General features: G+C 51.3%; 1 pseudogene; it reads right to left on the bottom strand.

Annotated features, from left to right (window-relative positions):
• Positions 1-13,539: 13,539 nt before the first annotated feature.
• On the bottom strand, positions 13,540-16,687 carry LOC119063711 (ubiquitin-60S ribosomal protein L40-like; annotated as a pseudogene).
• Positions 16,688-22,858: the final 6,171 nt, after the last annotated feature.

Below are 22,858 nucleotides of genomic sequence, written 5' to 3' on the forward strand. Positions count from 1 at the left end.
TGGGGTCTTCCACCAAGGGAGGGGACTAAGCTGGGCTCTGCACCTTCCTCCCACCTCCACAGCATTACCTGGACTGTGCCCATACCCCCTGGCATGCCCATCCTTTCCTGCAACCTATTTCTTCAACGAGCATTTATTGAGCATCTGTCTACTGTGTACCATGCCCTGGGCTGACTAGTCAAGGCAAACCACCTACCTGCCTTCAACCTCACAGAGGAGATAGAGGAGAGAGAGGGACGGGGGCACTGTGACTGGGTGGGGGTTCAGGAGGACCACGAGAGGGTGATTTGGGGGACACAGAAAGACAATAGATGGGTTTGGCAAAGCACATGGAGTGCGGGTTGAGGGGTGGGAAAGGAATACTAGGCAGAGAGACCTGCTTGAACAAAGGCCCTGAGGGAGGCCCCACCCACTCGGGTCATCTCAGCTGCCACCCAGTCTTCAGCGGCCATGAATGGGTCTTTCATGCCCTGGATCAGGGCAAGAGCAGGCCCGGCTGCTCCCTCCCCCTCCCTGGGCTCCTGACTGTCTGATCCCTGACCTGGAGGAGGGTGGCAGGAAGTTCACAGCTTCCCCTCCGGGTAAGCCAAGGAGGCCCAGGCAGGGCCTTGCCAGAGGTCACCAAAGCCAGCAGCACCTTCTTAGTTGCGTGATTTTAAATTTAAGTTCCGCCTCTCTGGCCCTCAGTTTCCCCATCTGAGCTGCTGGTTGAGCAGCACTGCGCTGCCGTCCTGCTCCGACCCGGGAGGAATCCAGTGCGGGTTTTGAGGGCGCCCACGGCCCCTAACACCTTCAGCCCGACGCGGCCGGGCTGCGGCGTGGGGTAGGAGGGGGCCGGGGGAGACCTGGAGGGGACCATAGGGCCTTCGGGGACCCCGAGATGGTATGAGGCTGAAACAGTCCCCGGTGCCTGGCACCAGCGGGGAAGGGAAACCCTGCCCGCTGCCTGCGCGCCACCCATCGGTACTCGCTGTCCCTCTGCTTCGCTGTGTGACTCCCGTCAATCCCTGCCCCTCTCTGGGCACTGCTGGAGCCTGGCTCCTGGGCAGCGGCACTCAAGGTCCCGTCTCCTCTCAGGCAGGTCCCAGCCTCGGTTTCCCCAGCCAGGTGCCGGCAGCCTTTAAACCCAGGTTGGGCATCCTCAATGTTGGGTCGCGCCCCAGGTTCCTGCTGTGGTCCGGGAATCCCCTTGGGGGCTCAGGAAGGACGGCCCCGATTGGCAGATCCATCCTGTGACGTCAGGACCTCCCGACGCCCCCTCCCCCAAAGGCACGTGGGGGCAATCGCGGCAGGGAAGGGGCCGGGGTCCGGGCGGATTTGGGGTGTTCCCCCAGCCTGAGCTGGCAGCTGGGCGGCGCAGACGCAATTCTCCGCGGACAGATTTTTGCCCTAGTCTCAAATCCCCTCCAACCAATCCGCCCCCCCCCCCCCACACCGCCCGCCCTGCGCGCCAGAACGGCAGCTGCTCGAGTGGCAGATGCACCGGCTAAATCCGCCCAGCTGGTCCTTCCACAGAACTAACAGCCTGGAGTCTATGGTCTGTGTTGGGGGGCGGGGTGGAGGGGTAGGTTTGTGTGTGCGTCATAGTCCTTACCCTTCCCTGACCCTGCCCTTTGACCCTTGCCTCTTCACTGGGGAAGGGGGGTTGTCTCTAGGGTTGGCTCCCAAGTTCAAATACCCTTCTGGAGCTCCTGGAGGATTTGGGCGTAACTGGTGCACAGGGACGGTGCGAACCTTTCCAGAGGCTGCACAGCGCCCCTGGGCCTGCTGCCCAGAAAATATCCCATATTGTGCATACATTCATGATTATAATGATGAGCAAACACTTATGGAGCATCTACTGTATGCAGCCCCACGATTCTAGAACAAAGCTGCTGTTATTATCCCATTTTCAGGTGTGAAAACTGAGGCCCAGAGAGAAATGGCTTCACCACTCAGAGTCAGGAAATGGAGCTGTAATGGGAGTCCCATACTCATTTCCGTGGGCTCAGGGACTCTGTATCTTGGAAGTCTTTTAAGGCAAATGACTTGAGAACTGGGCTGAGTGAGTGGGGTCTCAGGGACTTCCTTCATGCCCCCTATCTTCCTCACTGCTTCAGCCCCATTATGGGTGCCACTGTCATCTGGAAGTACTGAGGATCTAGGGAGGCCTCTTCCTCAGGGAGGCAGCATCACTTGGGGATGAGGGAGGTGCAGCTGTTAGGGGTTTGAGGATGTCTCTGAGCCTGTAGTTTTGTACAAGCCTGCCCTACCCCAGGGCCTTTGCACTTGCTGTTCTCTGCCCAGAATGCTCTCCCCACAGATTTCCATGCGGCCCCTCTCTTCCTCCAAGTTGCAGCTCAAATGTCACCTCTGCAGGGAGGCCACCCTGACCTCTGCACCTGCAGCAACACCTACACTCTGCGCCTGCAGCAGCGCCCCATCCTTTTCTCTTATCCTGCTTCGTTTTTGTTTTATATTTCAGAAACAAACATTGTATATTGTCTCTCCCACAGCTCCATTTTGTTCCCTACTGGATTCCCGTTGCCTGGAACAACCTGGCACACAGTAGGTACTCAGTAAATGTTATCCAGGGATCTCAGGGACATGAGCACGAGTGGAGGCTGGAGGGCAGAGGCAGCTGTAGGAAAGGCCATGTGGTAGTTCTGTCTCCTGCGTGTGTCTAGGAGCCTAGGCTGGGCCCCTGTCCTGTGCCCCCTTCATCTGGAAATCTCTCCAGGGCCCACCTGCTCTCACACTTCCCCCATCACTCTGCTTCAGCCACACAGACCCCTGCCTCCTCTCTGTTCCTCAGTCCAGCCTTGGGGTCTTTGCACTGGCTGCCCCTCTTGCTCTGGCAGATGCCTGTGCTTGGCTACTGTTCCTTTCTCCAAGAGGCCTTTTCTGACCATTCCAAGTGAAGGGAAGGGCAGTTCTTTGTCACCCCAGTTTTTTCTTCTAAGATTACCTTTAAAATAAAAGAATTTACTTATTTATTTTCAGAGGGGGCAGAAAGGGAGGGAGGGAGGGAAGGAGAGAAACATCAATGGGTTGCCTCTTGCACACCCCCAGCCAGGGACCTGGCCTGTAACCCAGTCATGTGCCCTGACCTGGAATGGAACTGGTGACCTTTCGATCTGCAGGATGAGGCCCAACCCACTGAGCCACACCAGGCAGGACTCGGATTGTCTTCTTAATTCATTTTTGGATCAGTGATGGAGTGGTGAGCTACCTCTCATTAGAGGCAAGCAAGCAGGTGGTGGAAGAGGTGTGCCCTCTGCAGGCTGGGCTCCAAACCTCAGCCGTGCCACGCTCCAGCTGGAGCAAATCGCTTAATGCGAGGATGTTTCAAAAGATGCCAGGGCCTGGCACATAGTAGGTGCTTAATAAAGATGGGTTTCCTTCTCACTTCCTTCAAGGTTCTGAGGTTCCACATTTCTTCCTCATCCTTCCTTGGAATTTGTGAGGGGCTTTGACACCCTGGACATTGTTTAGGGCGTTGTCAACAGAGAAGCAAAAACAGACAATTGGAATAGACGCTTGTGTGTCGGGAACAGATCTTCGCACACCTCTGTTCATATCAGCATCATCCACAACAGCCAAAAGGTGGAAACGGCCCAAGTGTCCATGGACCGATGATGGATAAACACAATGTGGTCCACCCAGACAATGGAACTCAGCCTTAACAAGGAAGGAAATTCTGACGCGTGGTGCAATGTGGATGAACCTTGAGGACATTATGCTCAGTTAAATAAGCCAGCCCCAGAAGGACAAATACTGTGTAACTCCACTCATAGGAAGTCCCAAGAGGAGTCAGATCCCTAGAGACAGGGAGGTGGATGATGAGAGCCAGGGGCCGGGGGAGGGGGAGTGTTGAGTGGGGACAGAGTTCCAGCTGGGAAAAGACGAGGGTTCTGGAGGTGGACAGTGGGGATGGTTGCCCAGTAATGTGAATGTACTTAATGCCACTGAGCTGTACATTACAAATGGCTAAAATGGTAAGTATTATTATATATAGTTTACTGCAATTTAAAAACGAAAAGAGAAACTGTTATGAAGGAAAAACCAGACGTCAAGAGTGGAGAGGGTGTGTGAATGACCTCAGCAGTGGCAAGTCCCTCATTGCCACCAGGGTTAGTGGCTCAAGTGATGCTGACGGCAGCGTGCGCGTGGAGGTGCTGTTGGCAGGTGCTGAGCTCACAGCTCTGCACCCGCGCTCCCTGTAGCATTCTCGCCCTTCCTGGGCAAGCTCCGCTCCAGCTGCCAAACCTCCAACATCTTCAGGGAGCAGAGCTGAGTGCATGGGTCTTGACCCTCATCGACCTATTTATTCAGCTGACGGTATTGGGCACCTGCTGTGTACCAGGCTCTGGGCGGTGCTGGGGACATAGCAGTGACCGAGACTGAGCTGATGATTGGAGAGTTTATAGTGAGCAGTGAGATGATCTGGCTTAGTTTTTAAAAAGCTCTCTCTGGCTGCCTTGTGGAGAATGATGCATCCTGGACGGGAATGGCTCATGGGGACCAGGGAGAAGGCGACTACATTAGGGGAGTGACACGGGCCTGGACCAGGGCAGGGGCTGCGGAGGTAGAGAGCGGTAGGAGGACTTGAGAGGCATTTTGGGTGCAAAGACACAGGAGTTGGGGAGTGAGGAAGAGGGAAGAACCCAGGAGGACTCGGAACTTCTTCCCCTCAGCCCCCTCTCCAACCTGGCTCTTCACCTCCCATCTTTCTCATTTGGGCTCAGCTCATGTCACCTCCTCCAGGAAGCTTTCCTGACTGCCTTGGTTAAGTCTGAACTGTCTGCCTCGGTCCTGCCAGCTTCCCAGTGCTCAACACAATGTAAAAGTCCTCAGTATTTCCTAAGAGAAGGAAAATCCCAGAGTTTTGGGATTTGAAGTTTCCAACAAATCCATAATTTTCACCTCTGGGCTAAAAATCTCATCTGTGCCTCCCAGAGACAAGCCCTGTGATGCCCCTCAGACACCTGACAGGGGAGGCAAGAGCAGAAGTTGAACTCTTGGGAGTAAACTGAGGCTCTACCAGCTGCTTTCCTCCACTGTTTTCCAATAGGGAACCTGGAGTTGGGGGCTTTGGCCCAGCAGCTACTGGAGTAGGTGCCTAGCCAGGAAAGATTCGGAGTGGGAGAGAGGCAAGGCTGGGGAGAGCTAGAAAAGTGTCTATTTTTCCTCCTGCAGCTGTATTTATAGATTCCCTTTGATGTCCCAGCGGTTGGCTGACCTGGTTCTTTGCCACCATGGGAGGAAGACAGGTTCTTGGAGCTGTTTCTTGGAGCTGGGCAGAGGTGTCTGGATGTACGGAGCCTGGAGTGCAGTGACCTGCTCCTGGACTGGGGAGGGGGGGAGGTAGGGAGCTGGCCTCAGTTTCCTCATTTGCAGCAGATGGTTCTCAGCAAGTTGAAAACATGACTCTTCCCAACAGAGTAAACACGTGTCAATGATTAACTCACAGGAACAAGTTCAACGATAACACTGGTCCTAAGAGCATGTGCAGGACTAGGTATGTATCAGGGTTTTTCTTTAAGAATGTTAGGATAAGCTTAGGCTACCATACAAACGCAAGACATCCTGCATGTGGCACATTAATAGGGTCTCTCTTTTGTACCAGGCAGAAATCTACAAGGTAACTAACTTTCCAGGGCCTGGGCTCTAACCTGATGGTAAAGAGCAAATTCAAGTAGAGGTGCTTTCTCCTAGAGACACCTGGTCCGATAGAACTTCCGTGATGATGGATGTGTTCGCAATCTGTGCTTTTCTGGTACAGCAGCCACCAGCTATGAGGCCACTGAGCCCTTACACTGTGGCTGTATGAGTGAGGAACTGGATTTTTAACTTTATTTCATTTAATTGATTTCAATTTAAATTGACGTAGTCTCAAGTGGCCGGCGGTCCAGCATGGAATGGCGCTGTAAGAACGAAATAATCAATGGTGGTCCTGCTGGATAGCACCCCCCGGAACTTTGAAATCACGTGCTGCAGCCCCACTGATGTGGCTTGGTGGGTTGGGTGTTGACCCACAAAGCGAGAGGTCACCGGTTTGATTTCGGGTCAGGGCACACGCCTGGGTTTTGGGTTCGGTTCCATGTAGATGTTTCTCTCCCTCTTTCTCCTTCCCTTCCCCTCTCTAAAGATAAATAAATATATATTTTTTAAATCACATGCTGTCCATGGGCCAGTGTGGCTCAGTGGATTGAGCACTAGCCTGGGAACCAAGGGGTCGGGGCATGTGCCTGGGTTGCGGGCCAGGACCTCAGCTGGGGGTGCATCAGGGGCAACCACACACTGATGATTTTCCCCCTCTTTCTCCCTCCCTTCTCCTCTGTCTAAAATGAATAAATAAAACATTTTTCAAAAAATCACATGCTGTAGTCTCTTGTCCTTTGTGTCCAAGTTTTAGATAACTTTTCTTAACATGTAGAAGAACAAAAATAACATAAGAGCAGCGGTGACAACAGCGGCCCTATTGGTGGAGTGTCCCGGTGGGTCCCATTTATACAGTTTTGTGACTTGGGGCCGATTGCTTAACCTCTCTGGGCCTTGGTTTGCGCCTCTGTAAGAGACCTCTGCTAACATTTCCCACAACCTCATTTGGTTTTGGGGAGATTTAATGAGCTAGTCCATACAAAGAAGTCAAAGAGTGAACGCGCAATATGCTTTATGTGGGTTATTACTGATTAGATTATTTCACCGTGTGAATTACATAACCTTGCTCTGTGCCTCAGTTTCCATTTCTTGTGAAATAGAGTCAACAGTACTTGAGAACTCAGATTCCTGCTACAAGACAGAGTTTATTTATAGAAAGGCCCCAAACACGGCCCAGGCACAGACATGCACTGGCATTATCATTGGCTGTGGTGGTGACCAGCGAGTGATGTTGTCTAACTTTCCCCAGGCCACACATCCAGGCAACACAGGGGCTAGGAGTTGAAGTGGGGTCTTTCCAGCAAAGGCTGGGAGCAGTGCCAGGGTTCTCGACAGGGTCAAGAGGGACGGCATTGGGCCTCTGAGGACCCGGCGCCCAGGCTCCAGGGTTAAGCCAGTGAAGCAGCTGAACTTCCGCACGTCTACTCTTCTGAAATCCCTGGGAAGCGAGGCATCAGGTGTTCCGGAACAGGCGCCTGCCCTTGACAGACCGAGGCGCACATGGAGGGACAGCTGGTGGAGGGCTGGTGGGCCAGGGGGAGAGGGGCCCATGGTGGGGGGAGGGCGCACCAGGAAAAGGTCACAAGCTGCCCCAACCTGCTTACCCAGACAGGGGCCACGAGCCTTCCGTTTCACGACAATCGTCTAGAACCTCAATTTCCTCATCAACTTTTGGCAAATGCTTATGGGGTGTCTATGGTGTTCCAGGTGCCTTTCTGGGCCTTCAGCTTGAGTACCGTGAAAGCGAGGCTCAGGAAGAGTCGATCCCTTGTCCGGATCACACAGCAAATAAATGGCAAAGCTGGGATCAAAGCCAGGGTCTGCTGCCTCAGGGCCTTTGCACTTGCTGGTCTCTGTGCCGGGAACACCCTCCCTCAACCTATAAGCTCTCCGTTTAGATGACACCTTCTGCAGAAGTCTTGCCGGACCCACCAGTTTCCTGACCCTCACAGCTACCTATTTTCCCATCACAGTCCACTGGACTACATTTGGGCTATATCCCGGGCCCCCAGCACAAACTTGAAGAGAGTTAGGTGCTCATGAAATATTTGTTGAATAATATGAATGAATGAGCCCTGTCTCTGCAGTTTGGTTGGTTAGAGCAACATCAGGATAAGCCAAGGATGCAGGTTCAGTCCCTGATCAGGGCACTTATAACAAGCAACCAATGAATGCAGAAATGAGTGGAAGAACAAGTCAGTGTTTCTCTCTCTATCCCTTCCTCTCTCTCACTTTAAAATCAATAAATATAAAATTTAAAAAATGCAAAGCTCATGAAAAAAATGAATGAATGAACAGATGAATGAATAATGTCAGAATTTCTACTCATCCCTTATTTCAAAACTGGCTCCTGGATGGGAAGTGAGGTGGCCAGGTCTGTGCTGGGGCTTGAGAGGGTGGGGGTGTGGAGGGGTGCGGGTCTTTCCCGCACGTTTCCAGTGCGGGGCCCAGCCTAGGACTGCGTGTCCAGGTCGGCGTTGTTTGCAGACGTTTGCTGGGTAACCGGGCTGCGGGGGCCAGAGGGCCGAACCTCAGAGGTTCTGGCCGGTCCTCATATCACAAAATACGAGGGTGCTGCCACAGATGAGGAAGTCAGGTTGATCCCCACCAGCCAAAATGTCACATTTCTCTCAGGAAAAGGGCGTCCCGGGCCACCCCCTCTGAAGGCGCTGAATGGGAGGGGGTGCTGAGAGAGGGGAGGAGGGAGCAGGAGATTCAGAGGGGAAGGGGGCTCAGGGAGGGCTGGAATCTCAGCAGGGGAGCGCTGGGAGAGGGGTGGGGACCCAGCGGGGGCGGGGCCCCGAAATGGGCGGGGCTGAGAGAAGGCAGGAGGCTCAGAAGAGGGAGGGGCGCTCGGGAACGGACGGGGTTCTGGGAGAAAGGGAGCTGGCCAGACGCGGGGCTCAGAAAGGTTGAGGACACGCGGAGGCCTGCCTTCCTTCGGCCCTCCCCCGGGGCCCCAGGACGCCAGGGTCCGGAGTGTATCTTGTCACTGGGTTTCATGTCCATCCAGAAACCTGACCACATCCCCAGGTCTCAGGGTCGCCCCCCATCCCTCACCCCACCCCCTGCTTCTAGGGTCCTCCAGGTTCTCTCCGATCCCCTCCACCCCCCAGTCAGCTGTGTCCATATTTATAGCGGTGAGGCCGATGTCACTTCACTTCCGAAATGGATTGTGTCCCTTCTCCTGCCTTCAGAACCCCCCACACCTGTTCCTGGCACGAGCCAGAAGCCGAGGAGAATGGGTGGCCTCTCTCTGGAGCCGCCGTGGGAGAACTAAGGTGCCTCTCCTCATTTAGGCTCCTTCCCCTCTGCGGCCTCGCCCCCTCAGAGGCCCCGCCCCTCCCTGTGTCCCCCATCCCCGCCCAGTGCTACCCCTCTTGGAGCCCCCGTCTGATCTCAGGACCTCTTTCTGCACACCGACCTCAAGTCGCCTTGTTCCCACGTCCCCAAGGCCCCAGCTCCGCCTACCCCCCTCCTAGGACCCGCCTGTTTATTGTCCTGGGCCTGGGTTCCAGGGGGCTGGGTGAGCAGGGGTCTGCTGCGTGCAAGAGCAGTTGCCTGCTTGCTGCCCACCGTCTCTGGGCAACGCTGGCAAACCTCAACTAGGGACACAGAGGCAGCGCTGTTTCTTGGGAGGTTCCAGGGATAGTAGGTGAACAAACCCCTGGGAAGGGGGGCTCAGGCAGGGGACAGATCTAACTGACCAGGTTGGAACGAGGACGATGGGCCTCGGCCATGGGGCTTGGAGTCCCAGATTGAGGTAGGTGTGTCTGGGACTGGTCCCCTCGCCTGCTATGAGTCGTAGTAGGTTCCCCCACCCAACTCTCCATCGCCTCTGCCCCGGCTGTATAGACCACCCAGGGCCCCTAAAGTTGGGAGACCCGCCCAATTCTGACCCTGTCTGTATAGCCCCTAGGAAGCAAAGCCTCCCCACCCGTTGTGACTCCCCAGGGTGCAGGACGGCCACAGCCAGGCTCCCCAGCTCTCCCCTTGCAAGCGAAGATGGTGGCGTCTTTTCCTGGTACAGGGAGGGGGCCCAGCTGCCCCCTCTGTCTGCCCTGGTGGTCCCCAAGGTGCCCCTGCCATTGGCATCCTTCCCAGAACAGGGTCCTGGTGTGTGGAGGACGCTGGTGTGGGGGGAGGTGGCAGGAGAGACTCATTGCAGCAGATCCTGGAGGGGACACGAGAAGAAGTGGGGACAGGGAGCATGGACAGAAAAGCCAGGGGTCACTGGAGGGGCACGTGGGAACGACAAAAGTGTTTTAAAAAGTGCCGTGAACAGTGGAAACGCTCACCAAAGTAGATGCTGCTAAACGTGCTTTTATTAAATAATAATTAAAGTCATTATCCCGATGACAGCTATTACCAGTTCTCAATGCTTTGGGCAAACCCCAAACTGCTCCAAAGTCTGTCACCCACCCCTTCGGTTCACGAAGAAAGGGCTTAAAGTGACAGCAGGTGCCCTGGGGCCTCACAACCCAAGATCCAAGCCCAAGGGTGTCCGTGTGGAGGAGGCACTGATTTTGATTTAGTGTTGATTTCAAAACCCAGGAGGCTGCAGCCTTCTGCCTCTCAGGCTGTCAGGGAGCAGTAATGAGGCCTCTCTAGGGAGAACTGGAAGCTGGAAGCATCGTGGTGGCTAATGTGGGGACAGCCTGGAGCGCAGCAGGGAGGTGGACGACCCCAGCCTGGCCTTCCCCAGCTGCCAGTTGGCAGGTTCTCGGGGGTGGGGGGGGTGCATCCCAGGGCTGAGCCTGAATGCTGGTGCTTTCAGTGAATACGCCTTTATTGAGCACCCACTGTGTTCCAGGCTCTGGGAACTTGGTGACATCTACAACAGATGTTTAATGAAAGAAGCTCCCAGAGAGCTTCAAGGAATCAGAGACCCCAAGTGAGGGAGGGAGCAGAAGGTGTATCCTGAGGAGGTGGTGCTTTCTGTGAGAACAGAAACTTGAAGAGAGGGAAGGGAGCCTGGCAATTGGACAGCAAGAGCAAAGGCCCTGGGGCCACACAGCGCAGAATGTTGCAGAAACTGTGTGACCACAAACAAATCTATGTCCTTCTCATCTCAGACTCATTTACCCCTTCTGTGAAGCGGGAGTAACGGCAGATCATTGTAGAAACTGCCTCTGCAGGTGGTGGGTGTGTCTGTTAGTTTCGCTCTGTCCCCCACCCCATTCAGATAGCAGCTCCCAGGGGAGGAATTTGTGCATACCCTGTTCCCGGCTGTAACTGCTCCGTCTGGCATGCAGTAGGTGATCAGTGCTTGCTGAGTACATAAATAATAAGCACTGGAGGACACTGAGTATATGCTGGGCCCCATGTGAAGCATTTTCTAACTATATTTCATTCTCCCAGAAGCCCAAGGTGTGTGCGTGTACTGTTACAACCCCATTCTGCAGGCAGGAAGACTGAGGCACAGAGCTGATGTGCCCACCCATCTCATCACCATGCTACACTGCACCTCTGCCTGGTCTGTGGCTGTGGGTTCGTTTGCATGTGTTCATGTGCCTGCAGGTCAGTGGCTGCCCCAGGCTGGAGGACCAGAGAGGGGAGGACAAGTGGCCGGCAGGCCCCTTCCAGCACCAAAGGCAGACTCCATCCTTCAGGCCTTATTTCCCCTTCCTGGAGTAGCCCCTCCTGCTTGCTGTGGCCTGGCCCGGGCCCAGCTGCTGACCTTGGGAACTTGAGTACATACACCCCCCACCCCAGACCCCCTGGGATATACAGACAATCAATTAGAATTGGCAGCACCTGCCTAAGTTAAAGGCCTGCTTTAACGAGGACGCCAAAGGAGCCGCTAGGGGTGGGAGGCACTGTGCTGAGCTAGGCAGAACCAGGCCGGCCAATCCGGCCGGGTGGAGGGGCCCCCAAGCCACCAGTGCCCACCCACTGACTAGTTACGGAGTCCATGTGTTTCCTCTTACTATGTTTATCATCCTTAGGCTGGCTATTTACAGACCTGAGTAGAGCAGCCTTCAAATCCTGCTGACCACAAGCATTTACTGTGCACCACCTGTGTGCTAGGCCCTGTGCTGGGTATTGAGGACACAGCAGGGAAAAGACACACCTCTCTGGGACTTAGTCCAGCAGGGGTCATAGACACATCACCAGGTAACCCACACAGAATGGTAAGGGCTCTGATGGGAACACACAGATAGCAGTGGGGACCAGAGGAGAATCAGGATGGGCTTCCTGAAGGAGGTGATACACAAGCAGAGATCTGAAGGATGAGTAGAAGCCACTCTGGAAAGAGAGAAGGGAGGAGGACTACTGTGGCATGATAAAGAATTTTCCCACGTGTTTCAGTTGCTTGAAGGTTGCTAATCAGTTGACATTAAGATAAACTGATTCTCTTGCGTTATCCAGAGGAGCCCAGGGCAGTCACAGGGGTCCTTGTAACCAGGGAGGCAAAGAATTGGAGTGAGACCACGTGAAAAAGGCTCGATCCTTAGTGGCCAGCTGTGAACACAGAGGAAGGGCCACGAGCTGTGGATGCGGCGCCTCTAGAAGCGGAAGGGGCAGGTAAAGGTTCTCCCTGGAGCCTCTGGAAGGAGCCAGATCTGCCCACAGCTGGGTTTTAGCCCTATGTCAGGCTCCTGACCTCTGGAGATTTAACATAATAAATTTATGTGATGTTAAGCTGGAGAGAAACTGAAAGAGAGAGAAAGGGAGATGGTGAGGGAGAGGAAGAGGAAGAGGTCTGCGAGAGGCTGCCAGCCTGCGCCCTGCTTGTCCTCCTGGGGCACCCTAGTCCTTGTATCTGTAGCTCTGACCTGCTCCCTCCCCATCCCCCAGTCGGTACTTGAGACTCCCTCCTTGAGGGGCCACAGTCCCGACCTCAGACCTCTACCCAGGCCTGAACTGAAGGGAAGCTCACATTCTCAATGTCCCTACTGTGTGCAGCCACCACGGCAGTTCCCTGCCTTCGCTCACCATAACAAGTTATCAAAATGCAGCTGACATTATTTCACCTTTTCCATTCATTCCCTCACCTATTTGGTCTGTTTTTGTTGTTTTTTGTTTCTATGTATGTGTGTTTTGGGTTTATTTTTAGATTTCACATATAAGTGAAACTATACAGTATTTATCTTTCCCTGGATGACTTATTTCACTTAGCATAATAGCCTGTAGGTCCATCTGTGTTGATGCAAATGGCAAGACTTCATTCTTTTTTGTTGCTGTATAATATTCTACTGTATATATATGTGTGTGTGTATATATATATATACACACACACACCAAGTGGAATATTATGCAAAAGATATGTACCAATGTTTTTTGAAAGATTTATTTATTTATTTTTAGAGAGAGGGGAAGGGAGGGAGAGAAACATCAATGTGAGACAGAAACATGGGTTGGTTGCCTGTTACACACCCCCAACCAGGGATCGCAACCAGGGATCGCACCTCCGACCCAGGCATGTGCCCTACTCAGGAATCCAACTGGTGACCTTTCACTTTGCAGGACAACACCCAACCAACTGAGCAACACCGGTCAGGGCCGCATCTTTACTTAGTCACCCATCAACGGATACTTCGGTTGCTTTCATATCTCAGCTATTGTAAATAATGCTGCAGTGAACACAGGGATGCATGTATCTTTTCAAATTAGTGTTTTTATTTTCTTGAGATTAAGATGCAGAAGTGGCATAGCTGGGTTGTATGATTGCTCTGTTTTTAGTTTTCCTGTGGACCCTCCATGCTCTCTTCCACGGTGGCCGATTTGCAGTCCCACCGACAGTGCACGTGGTTTCTTTTTTCTCCACGTCCATGCCAACACTTGTTTGACGATGTACTTGATTTTTGTCCCAGTCAATGAAAGGAAAGCTTTATCGAGGCCCCAGTGCCCTGGGTTTGGGCAGGAGGCAGCCTCGTGGGCCGAGGAGGGGCCTCATTTGACCTTCTTCTTGGGGTGCGCGTTGCTGGTGTGGCTGCATCTCTTCTTGGGGCAGTTGATAGCACAGGGGTGCATGTGGGCACGACACGTGGGTCAGATCACCTTGTCACAGTTGCACTTCTGGGTGAGCTGGCAGAGGGAGGGCTCCATGATGCCTCCCCGCAGAGGAGCGTGGCCATCACATGCTGCCGATCGGGCTGGATGTCCTCCCTGTCTTGGATTTAACTTTGACATTCTCAGAGGTATCACTGGGCTTGACCTTTAGGGGGATGGTCTTGCCCGTCAGTCTTCACAGAGACCTGCTTCTCTGCGCCCGCTGGGGAGGCTGCTCAGCTGCCTCACTGACGAGGAAGAGCATGTGTTGATTTATTGATGATAGCTATTCTGACTGGTGCGAGGTGATATTTCATTGTGGTTTTGATTTGCATTTCCCTGAAAATTAGTGACCTTGAACATCTCTTCATGTGTCTGTTGACCATTTGTATGTCCCCTTTGGAGAAATGTTTCTTTACGTCCTCTGCCCAGTTTTTGATCACACTGTTTATTTGTTTTGTTACTGAGTTTATTATATATGTTGGATACCAACCCATCAGATGTATCATTTATGAATGTCTTCTCCCACTCAGTAGATTGTCTTTTTGTTTGTTCATGGTTTCTTTTGCTGCACAAAAACTTTTTAGCTTGATGAAGTCCATTTGTTTATTTTTGCTTTGTTTCTCTCGTTTGAGGGGACAAGGCCAAAAAGATATCACTCAGATTGATATCAAAGAGTTTACTACTTATGCTTTCTTTTAGGAGATTAAAATTATTTACCGATTTGAGAGAAAGAGAGAAATATTAATTCGTTGTTCCTCTTATTTATGCACTCATTAGTCACTTCCAAGGACCAAACCCACAATCTGGGTGTATCAGGATGATGCTCTGACCAGCTAAGCTACCCAGTCAGAGCCTCTTCTGGGAGTTTTATGGTTTCAGGTGTAACATTTAAGTCTTTTATTAATTTAGAATTTATTTTTATGTAGGTGGTCCAGTTTCATTTTTTAAAGTATTTTTTAAAGATTTTATTTATTTATCTTTAGAGGAGAAGGGAAGGAGAAAGGAAGAGAAATATCAATGTATAGTTGTCTCTCATGCATCCCCTGCTGGGAACTGGCCTGCAACCCAGGCATGTGCCCTGATTGGGAATCGAACCACGATCCTCTGGTTCGCAGGCCTGTGCTCAACCCACTGAGCTACACCAGCCAGGGCCAGTTTCATTTTTTGGCATGTATCTGCCCAGTTTCCCCAGCACTGTTTATTGAAGAGACTGTCTTTACCCCTTGTATATTCTTGCCTCCTTTGTTGTAGGCTGACCATATAGGTATGGGCTTATTTCTGGGCTCTCTATTCTGTTCCATGGAGCTATGTGTCTCTTTTTGTGTCTGTACCATATCGTTTTGATTATCATAGCTTTGTAGTATAGTTTGAAATCAGGAAGTATGATACCTCAACTTTGTTCTTCATCTCAGAATTGCTATGGCTACTTGTGGTCTTTTGTGGTTCCATATAAATTTTACGGTTCTTTGTTCTAGTTCTGAGACAAATGTTATTGGCATTTTGATAAGGGTTGCACTGACTCTGTAGATTGCTTAGGTAGTTTGGTCATTTTAATGTTATTACTCCTTTCAACCCAGGAGCACTGTATACGCTTCCATTTATTTGTATCTGCTCCAATTTCTTTCCTCAACATCTTACAGTTTTCTGAGTACAGGTCTTTTACCTCCTCAGTTAAGTTTATTTCTGGATATTTTATTCTGTTTGATGCAGTTGTAAATGGGACTGTTTTCTTAATTTCTTCTGATTGTTCATTATTAGTATGGAGGAACACTATAGATTTCCATATATTAAATTTATATCATGCTACTTAACTAAAATCTTTTCTTAGCCCTGGCTGGTGTAGCTCAGTGGATTGAGCACAGGCCTGTGAACCAGAGTATCATGGTTTGATTCCCAGTCAGGGCATATGCCTGGGTTGCAGGCCAGTTCCCAGCAGGGGACACATGAGAGGCAACCATACATTGATATTTCTCTCCTTCCCTTCCCCTCTAAAGATAATAATAAAATCTTAAAAAAAACTTTTCTTAAGTCCATTTTTTGGTGGATTCTTTAAATGTTTCTATATATAGTATCATGTCATCTGCAAATAGTGACAGTTTTACTTCTTCCTTTGTCATTTGGATGCTATGTATTTTCTTGGCTGATTGCTGTGGCTAGCACTTCACTATTATGTTTAATAATAGGGGTGAGAGTGGACATCCTTGACTTGTTCATCATCTTAGAGAAAGAACTTCAGCTTTTCACCGCTGAGTATGACGTTAGCTCTGGGCTGGTCATATATGGCATCTATTATGTTGGGGTAAGTTCCTTCTGTTGTTGAGAGTTTTTATGATAAATGGATGTTTAATTTTATCAAATGCTTTTTCTGCATCTATTGAAATAACCAGATGATTTTATTTTTTTAATTTGTTAAAAAAATTATTTATTTTTAGAGTGAAATGAAGGGAGGGATAAAGAGAGAGAGAGAAACATCAATGTGTGGTAGGCTCTCATGTACCCCCTACAGGGAACCTGGACCACAACCCAGGCACGTGCCCTAACTGGGAATCGAACTGGTGACGCTTTGGTTCACAGACTGGCATGCAATCCACTGAGCCACACCAGCCAGGGCTGAAATAATCATGCGCTTTTAATCCTTGGTTTTGTTGATGTGACGAATCACTTTTTTTTTTGAGGATGTTGAGCAACACTTGCATCCCTTCCACCGTCTACAGCAGGACCCAAACTAGATCCACACACACGGATACATCTGTAAGTCTCTTTTGGTCTACAGGTTTCCATCCATCTCTTTCTATTTTCCTTGGCATTTAGTTCTTGATGATGTAGCATTCTGTTTTAGGTACATGTCATCAAAAGAACACACAGGATGGGGCAAAAGTAGGTTCACTGGTGTGAGTTAACGAAACAATTCTTGTTTCTGTGTTATTGCTTATTAATTATTGTGTTATTTTCCATACAAACAACTGTAAACCTACTTTTTCTCCACCTTGTAGAGATGGGTTTTGTTTCTTTGTTCTTGTTTCTGTGCATCCAATCTGAGCTCCATGTCTTTCAGGTGGTAAGTTTAATCCATTTATATATATTGTACTTACAGACATATTTGGGTATATTTCTGTCACCTTTTATTGTGTTTTCTGTTCAACATGATTGATCTTTTCCCCATTGATTCCTGTTTTCTTCTTCAACCTTCTGCTGAATTTGTTGGATTTTCACATTTTTTCTTTCTTATTCCCTCTAGTGAACTAAAATTACTCATTCTCTTTGTCCTCTGAATGGTAACCCTTATACTTTTTAACATGCATACTTAGCTTATCATAGCAGAAAGTTAATCAACATCTCTTCTCCTCTCCTAACAAGAGAATGTCTTAGGACTCACGCCTGACAGAACCCCCATCACCTCCACTCTGCATGTTACTCTTGTTTGGCATTTGGGGTCTGCTCGGCACAGCCAAGGATGGACATGGAGGGGCATGCAGCTGTCATTTGCCAGCAGAAAAGGCAGAAGAGGTTGAAATGGATTCCAGAGACCCTGACTGTCTGTGTGGCTTCAGGCAGGTCCTGCTTTGGGCCTCAGTTTCCCAAACTGCAGGGAAGCGTGAAGAACCCCTCTGGTGCTAACATCGAAGGACTTTGAGCCCCTCACTCTCTCCTTGGTTCTCACCACTCAGGCAAAAAAATGATGTAGGCAACTCGATGGCAGGACTAAAATAGGGGGCGGGGTCTCCAGGAGCTTGCAGGAGAAAGCTAATGCCATTATTTACTTCACTGAACTAAATAATCTCGGAAATTGCTCATCGGGGCCTGATAATTCGATTGAATTTCACGCACAATTAGGCCTTCAGAGCTGAGGATTCCTGGACGAGTTCGGGGAAGAAGCCAGGCTTCGTGCCAGAGAGGCTCAAGGTGAGGGGGAAGCAGTGGGGTACCCAGCCCCAGGAAAGGATTAAGTGTTCCTGCCAGAGGGAGGCCCTCACGGCCCAAAGTCAGCGGCCTCAGCTGGGGCTGGAGTAGGAGACTTATCAATTGGATTCTGCTTGTCGTTGTTCAGTTATTAGCTGATGCACACTTGGAGAAAATTTTAAGTAACAAAGTCCTGCAAATAATACCACATAAGGACCAACCTCAGTTGAGAATTCAGAATGATTGATTTAAAATCTGTCAGATCCATGCCTTTCCTGCCCACAGCCCTCCAGGGCTCCCACTTCCCTCCGGGTGAAAAACCAGGTCCTCCTGAAAGGCCCTGCATGACCTCCTCCCATCCCCTCCCTGCCCTCCTGCCTTCCCTCTCTCCCCCTGCTCGCTCTGCTCCAGCCACACCAGCCTCCCTGCTGGTCCTCCAGCAAGCCAGCCACAGTCCTGCCCCAGAGCATTTGCACAGTCTGTGCCCACTGCCTGGAATGCCCTTCCCCCAAAGCCCTTCCTACCTAGTAACTGGTTGCCTGTTAATCCTTAATGCTCAGCTGCAGGCCCCCCTGCTGTACAGCCTTGATTCTCCCGCCCAGACCAGAGCCTCCCTCCCTACTCTTCTCTGGACTCTGGACGGCTCCCCACTGGTTCTACTCTTTGCAGCCCAGCCTGACCACCAGAGGTAGAGGGTGGTCTATGGGGGAACTCCTGGGCTCCAGCAACTACCTGAGGCAAAAGCACCTGGGCCTGCCTGGGCACCCAATGATGACCACTGAAAGGACATAAGCCAGTAACGTAAACAACTATGATCTGAATGCCCCCCCCCCCAACCTGGTCTTTCCCAGGCCCCAGTGACGGGTCTCGCCATCTCTCTTCACCCCAGCCCATCTCTGACCCCTCGTGTGTGTCTGTGTCTTCGTCTGCACGTCTGTCCCGCTCTGTCTTGGCCTCCTCTTGCCTCTGTTTCTTCTTGGGGCACCTGCTTCATTTACTGCCTCCCTCCTCCTCTCTCAGCTTCCTGGCTCTCCCCCCCCCACACTCTTCCTGGCTCTCCCCCCCACCATGTCTCCCTCACTCCTCCCCTCCTTTCTTTTCTCCCCTTCCCCCATGAAAGGACTCATATACCCTTCTACGAAGAGTCACAGGGTGAGAGGGTGGTCTGGCCTCCCTCCCCCTCCCCCTCTCTACCCCCTTCTTCTATCAGCTCCTCCTTATCTGAACCCTCCCTCCACCATCTTCCCACCCTGCCTACTCATCTCTCTCCCTTCTCTTTACCTCTCTCCTCTCCCCTGATTTTTATTTCTATCTTTGGTAGCAGGGATCTAAGATGCTCTGGGCACCTTCCCTAGCACTGCCCTTCTCTGAGCTCCGTACTCCCTTTTTTATACCGGGTGGATCCTTCCATTTCTGGACCCGGCATCTGCCCCCTGTTTCCCCAGCTATTCAACTTAGAGCTGGGAGGCACAGCTGAAGTGTATCCTGACTTTACTTCTCCCGGCCTGGCTGGGAGTGGGGGTGGGGGGAGCAGGGAGGGAAGGGGACTTCCCCACAGTCACACGACACCTGGCCTGGGACCCCCTGCAGTTTCAGGTGTGAGTCTCATCAGGCCACCACTTGCTGTATGACCTGGGCACTTCCGCCTCATCTATATGGGGACAATGAGAGAGTCACTTCACTGGCTGACAGTTAAGCAAACTAGCACAAGGAAGGTACTTAGAACATGGGAAAGATGGAATCGGGGAAGCATGGCTATTCCCAGGAGGTGGGTGAGGAGGTGGGGAGGGGCCAGCTTGCTTTGGGACCCTCATCCAGAGGCTAGTTTGGTTTGGAAAGGGTAGCCAGGGGGTGCATGGTGGGGGGAATTGGTGAGAAAGGGAGGTGGAAACATTATCTAAATATGAATCGGGAGCTAGGGGAGGCCAGAGCTCTGTGTTGCCTAGCAAGAAGGATGAAACGGACAGAACAGGTCAGGGCCACAGACTTCCCAGTCTGGGGTGAGGGGAGCATTTAAGAAAAGCAGGCTGCCCACTTTCCAAACGAGGAACCAGCAACCTTGCACTCTGCAGGACGATGCTCAGCCAACAGGGCCACGCTGCCCAGGGCACAACACTCCCTTACTTTCGAGGGTGGCTTTCCAAGGGAGGTTTAATGTTATCACAGAGAGTGCTTAGTTCAGTGCCTGGCACATAGTAGGTGCTCGGTTAATCTTAGAAATTATTATTGTATTAATTAATTTCCACACTATTCCATCATTTGAATATGCTTTCATTCATTTATTTGTTCTCCTGTTGATTAATTTTTAGGTTAATTCTTGGCTTTTGATATTATGAACACTGCTGCTGTGAACAGCTTTTACACATCTTTTTATGCACTTGGCAAAAGTATTTCTCTAAAGATTATGGCTAAAAATGGAATCACTGGGGGCACTGGATATGTGCTCACAGAAGCCTCAGTCCTCCTCCATCATCTCTCCATCTGTCCCCAAAATGACAGCTCTCCAGAGTTAATGCCTCAGGGCCTTTGCACATACTCTTTCCCCTGCCTGGAACACTCTTCCAGCAGTATGCACGTGGTTCCCTCCTCACCGCCTTTCGGGCTCTGCTCACACATCACTTCCTCAGAGATGCCTTTCTGAGCACCCTGTTCCTCTGGCAACCGGCTTCCTTTTTGATGAGAGAACTTACACCCGCCGTTTTGTTAGGCGTTCTATTCTATTATTCATTGTGCATCTTCCCTAATGGAATGTCACTTCCACGAGGGCATGGATTTTTGTCTGTTTTCTCCACAGTTGCATCCCCAGAGCCCGGAGCAATGCTTGGCACACAGTAGGCATTTAGGAAATAGCGGACGAGTGGGCCGGGGGGCTGGGGGGAGCTCTCCAGGGTCCTGACACCTCCACTCTGCCCCCTGGGTGCCACCCGGAGCTCTCCTGAGCTGAAATCAAGGCGTTAGCAGGATTGCAGTCCTGAAGGCTCGGGGGGGGGGGGGGGGCGTTTCTCACCCTTTTCAGCTTCTAGAGGCTTCCTGCACGCCCTTGGTCCTCAGCCTCTTTCTCCATTTCAAAGCCAGCAAAGGCTAGTTGAGTCTCTCTCAAACAGTATCACTGCGGTTCTTGGTGTCTGTTGTTACATCTTGTCAGACACTGGTGCTCCTGCCACAGCCTTTGTGATGGCATCGTGCTCACCCAGATAATCCAGGACCCCATCTCAAGATCCCTAACTTAATCACATCTGCAAGTCACTTCTACTGAGGTGACAGGCACACAGGTTATGGGGACTGGGACCAGGCATCTTTTCTGGGGGGAGATCATTATTCTGTCAACCACAAGGAGGTGCAGACATGAATGTATTCATTCATTCATAAACACTTATTGAGCACCTATTGTATACTGAGCTGTTCAAGGTGCTGGAGGCACACCAGGGAACGAGGTAGACAATAGCCTGGCTTTCCTGGAGCGTCGTGAGAGAGACAGACAGGGAGCAGGGCCGATGGAACAGGCACAGTGTCTGGCGTGGACTGTCCGGGGGTGTCTGCCTTGAGGGTGAAGTCCTAGAACCTGTGGCCGGCGTTGCCTGAAGTACTGTGGGCTTCTGGTTAAGAAATAACATGGCTTCAGGGGGAGCTTGATGTGGTAGGAAATGACATCAAACTCCAGGTGCAGAGGGACTCCTCTTAAATGGCATTTCCATCTTCTTTCTAGTCTCAGCTGGGTCCTGGGGGGTCTGTAATACTTCTTCCATCTGCTAATCCCTGTATGTGCCACAGGGCCAGTGCTCTGAAGACAGCAGTAGCTGGTGAGATTCAGATTAAATTGTATTTTCAGTCACCTTCTACCTATGGCAAGAGATGCTGATCTTTTCACCTTTGTGATTTAAAAAAGGCTTAAAAAAACTAATACATTTATTGATGTTCCAAATGTGAGCAGGTTTAGAGGAGGATATGAAACAATTATAGATATGCGGGAAGTGGGAAGCGTAAGAAACCAGTGGCATAGATTTGGGAGAGGTTGCCTGTCTGTTTTACAGATGACGAACAGAGGCCCAGGTAGGGGGTAGGGCTTCCCAGCCACCATAACCTGCGGGGTGGGCTGAAGATCTTTCCCCAAGGGCTTGGGTGAAGGGAGCAGAAAGCACTACATCACCTTCACCCTCTCACTCGCCTGTGAACGGGAATCTCTTCCATTGTCCTCACCCTCAGCCGATGTGAAAGAGATTCCCTATAAATATCTTCAGGAAACAGCATCCTAAGCAGAAAGAACAGCTTATGCAAAGGACCTGGGGCAGGACCGTGCCTAACATATTGAATGAACATCGAGGATACCCATAGGTCTGGAACAGGGAGCAAGGAAAAAGAGGGGAGGAGGTGAGGGCAGGGAGGGGATGGGGCAGGTCCTGAAGGACCTTGTGGGGAGGACTTGGGCTTTTACAGCTAGGGAGGTGGGAGCCCTGGAGGGCTGTGGGCAGAGAAGGGGGCTGTACTCAACTCAGGTTCTCAGAGGCGCCCTCTAGCCACTACAGGGAGAATGAATTGAAGGGAGAGTGCAGTGGCTGAGGGGTGACGAGTCCCAGTTCTGTCATTTGCTGTGTGTCTCCGGGTGGTGAATTTCTTCTCTGGATTAAGTTTCTTTATCTACCTAAGGGGAGTCTCTAATAACGTCTTCCTCGAGGGGCTGAGGCAGGGACTCTGAGATAATGTGTATGAGATGCTTGTTGCCCTAGATTCTGGCTGGGCGTGGGGCTGCTGAGTTATTATTTTATCGTGTCAGGGTTCAGCTAACACATCCTCCCTGAGGTGGGAGGATGAGGTCAGCAGCACCCCCTGCTCAGGCCCAGATGCAGTCATCAAGACAGAGGTGGGTGTGAGGAAAACAGAGGGAATAGATTTCCCACCTAAGCCTCATGCCTCCGAAAATTGAGGATGAGCAAACTAACTGGGAAATCACAAGCTGTACAGGGTAATCCTCAGCACTCCCTGCTGCCTAGGAGCTTCCTCCTTCAGGAAGCCCTCTTGGATTGCCTTGACCCTCTGGGGACTTGCAGAAACCTGGTGGGGGAAGGGTCTTAGGGAAATAGTCAGGGACCCCAGAGAGGCTGACTGGATTGAGCTATGGGAGGGAAGGATAGTCAAAGAAGATGGCAGAAGCACTCTGAAGGTGAAGGAAAGCACCAAGCTGGACAGGGAGGACGGAGGGTGTGGGTTTGAATCCCTGCTCGGGATATGGATTTCTCCCGTTTTTCCACTAATGCTCTATTCCTGTTTCAGGGTCCGACCCAGGATCCCTCTTTGCTCTGAGGGTCCACTGCCCTTTGGA

This window comes from Artibeus jamaicensis, unplaced genomic scaffold (assembly GCF_021234435.1).
Source record: "Artibeus jamaicensis isolate MK-2021 breed Jamaican fruit bat unplaced genomic scaffold, CSHL_Jam_final scaffold_537, whole genome shotgun sequence".
In the NCBI taxonomy this organism is placed as follows: Eukaryota; Metazoa; Chordata; class Mammalia; order Chiroptera; family Phyllostomidae; genus Artibeus; species Artibeus jamaicensis.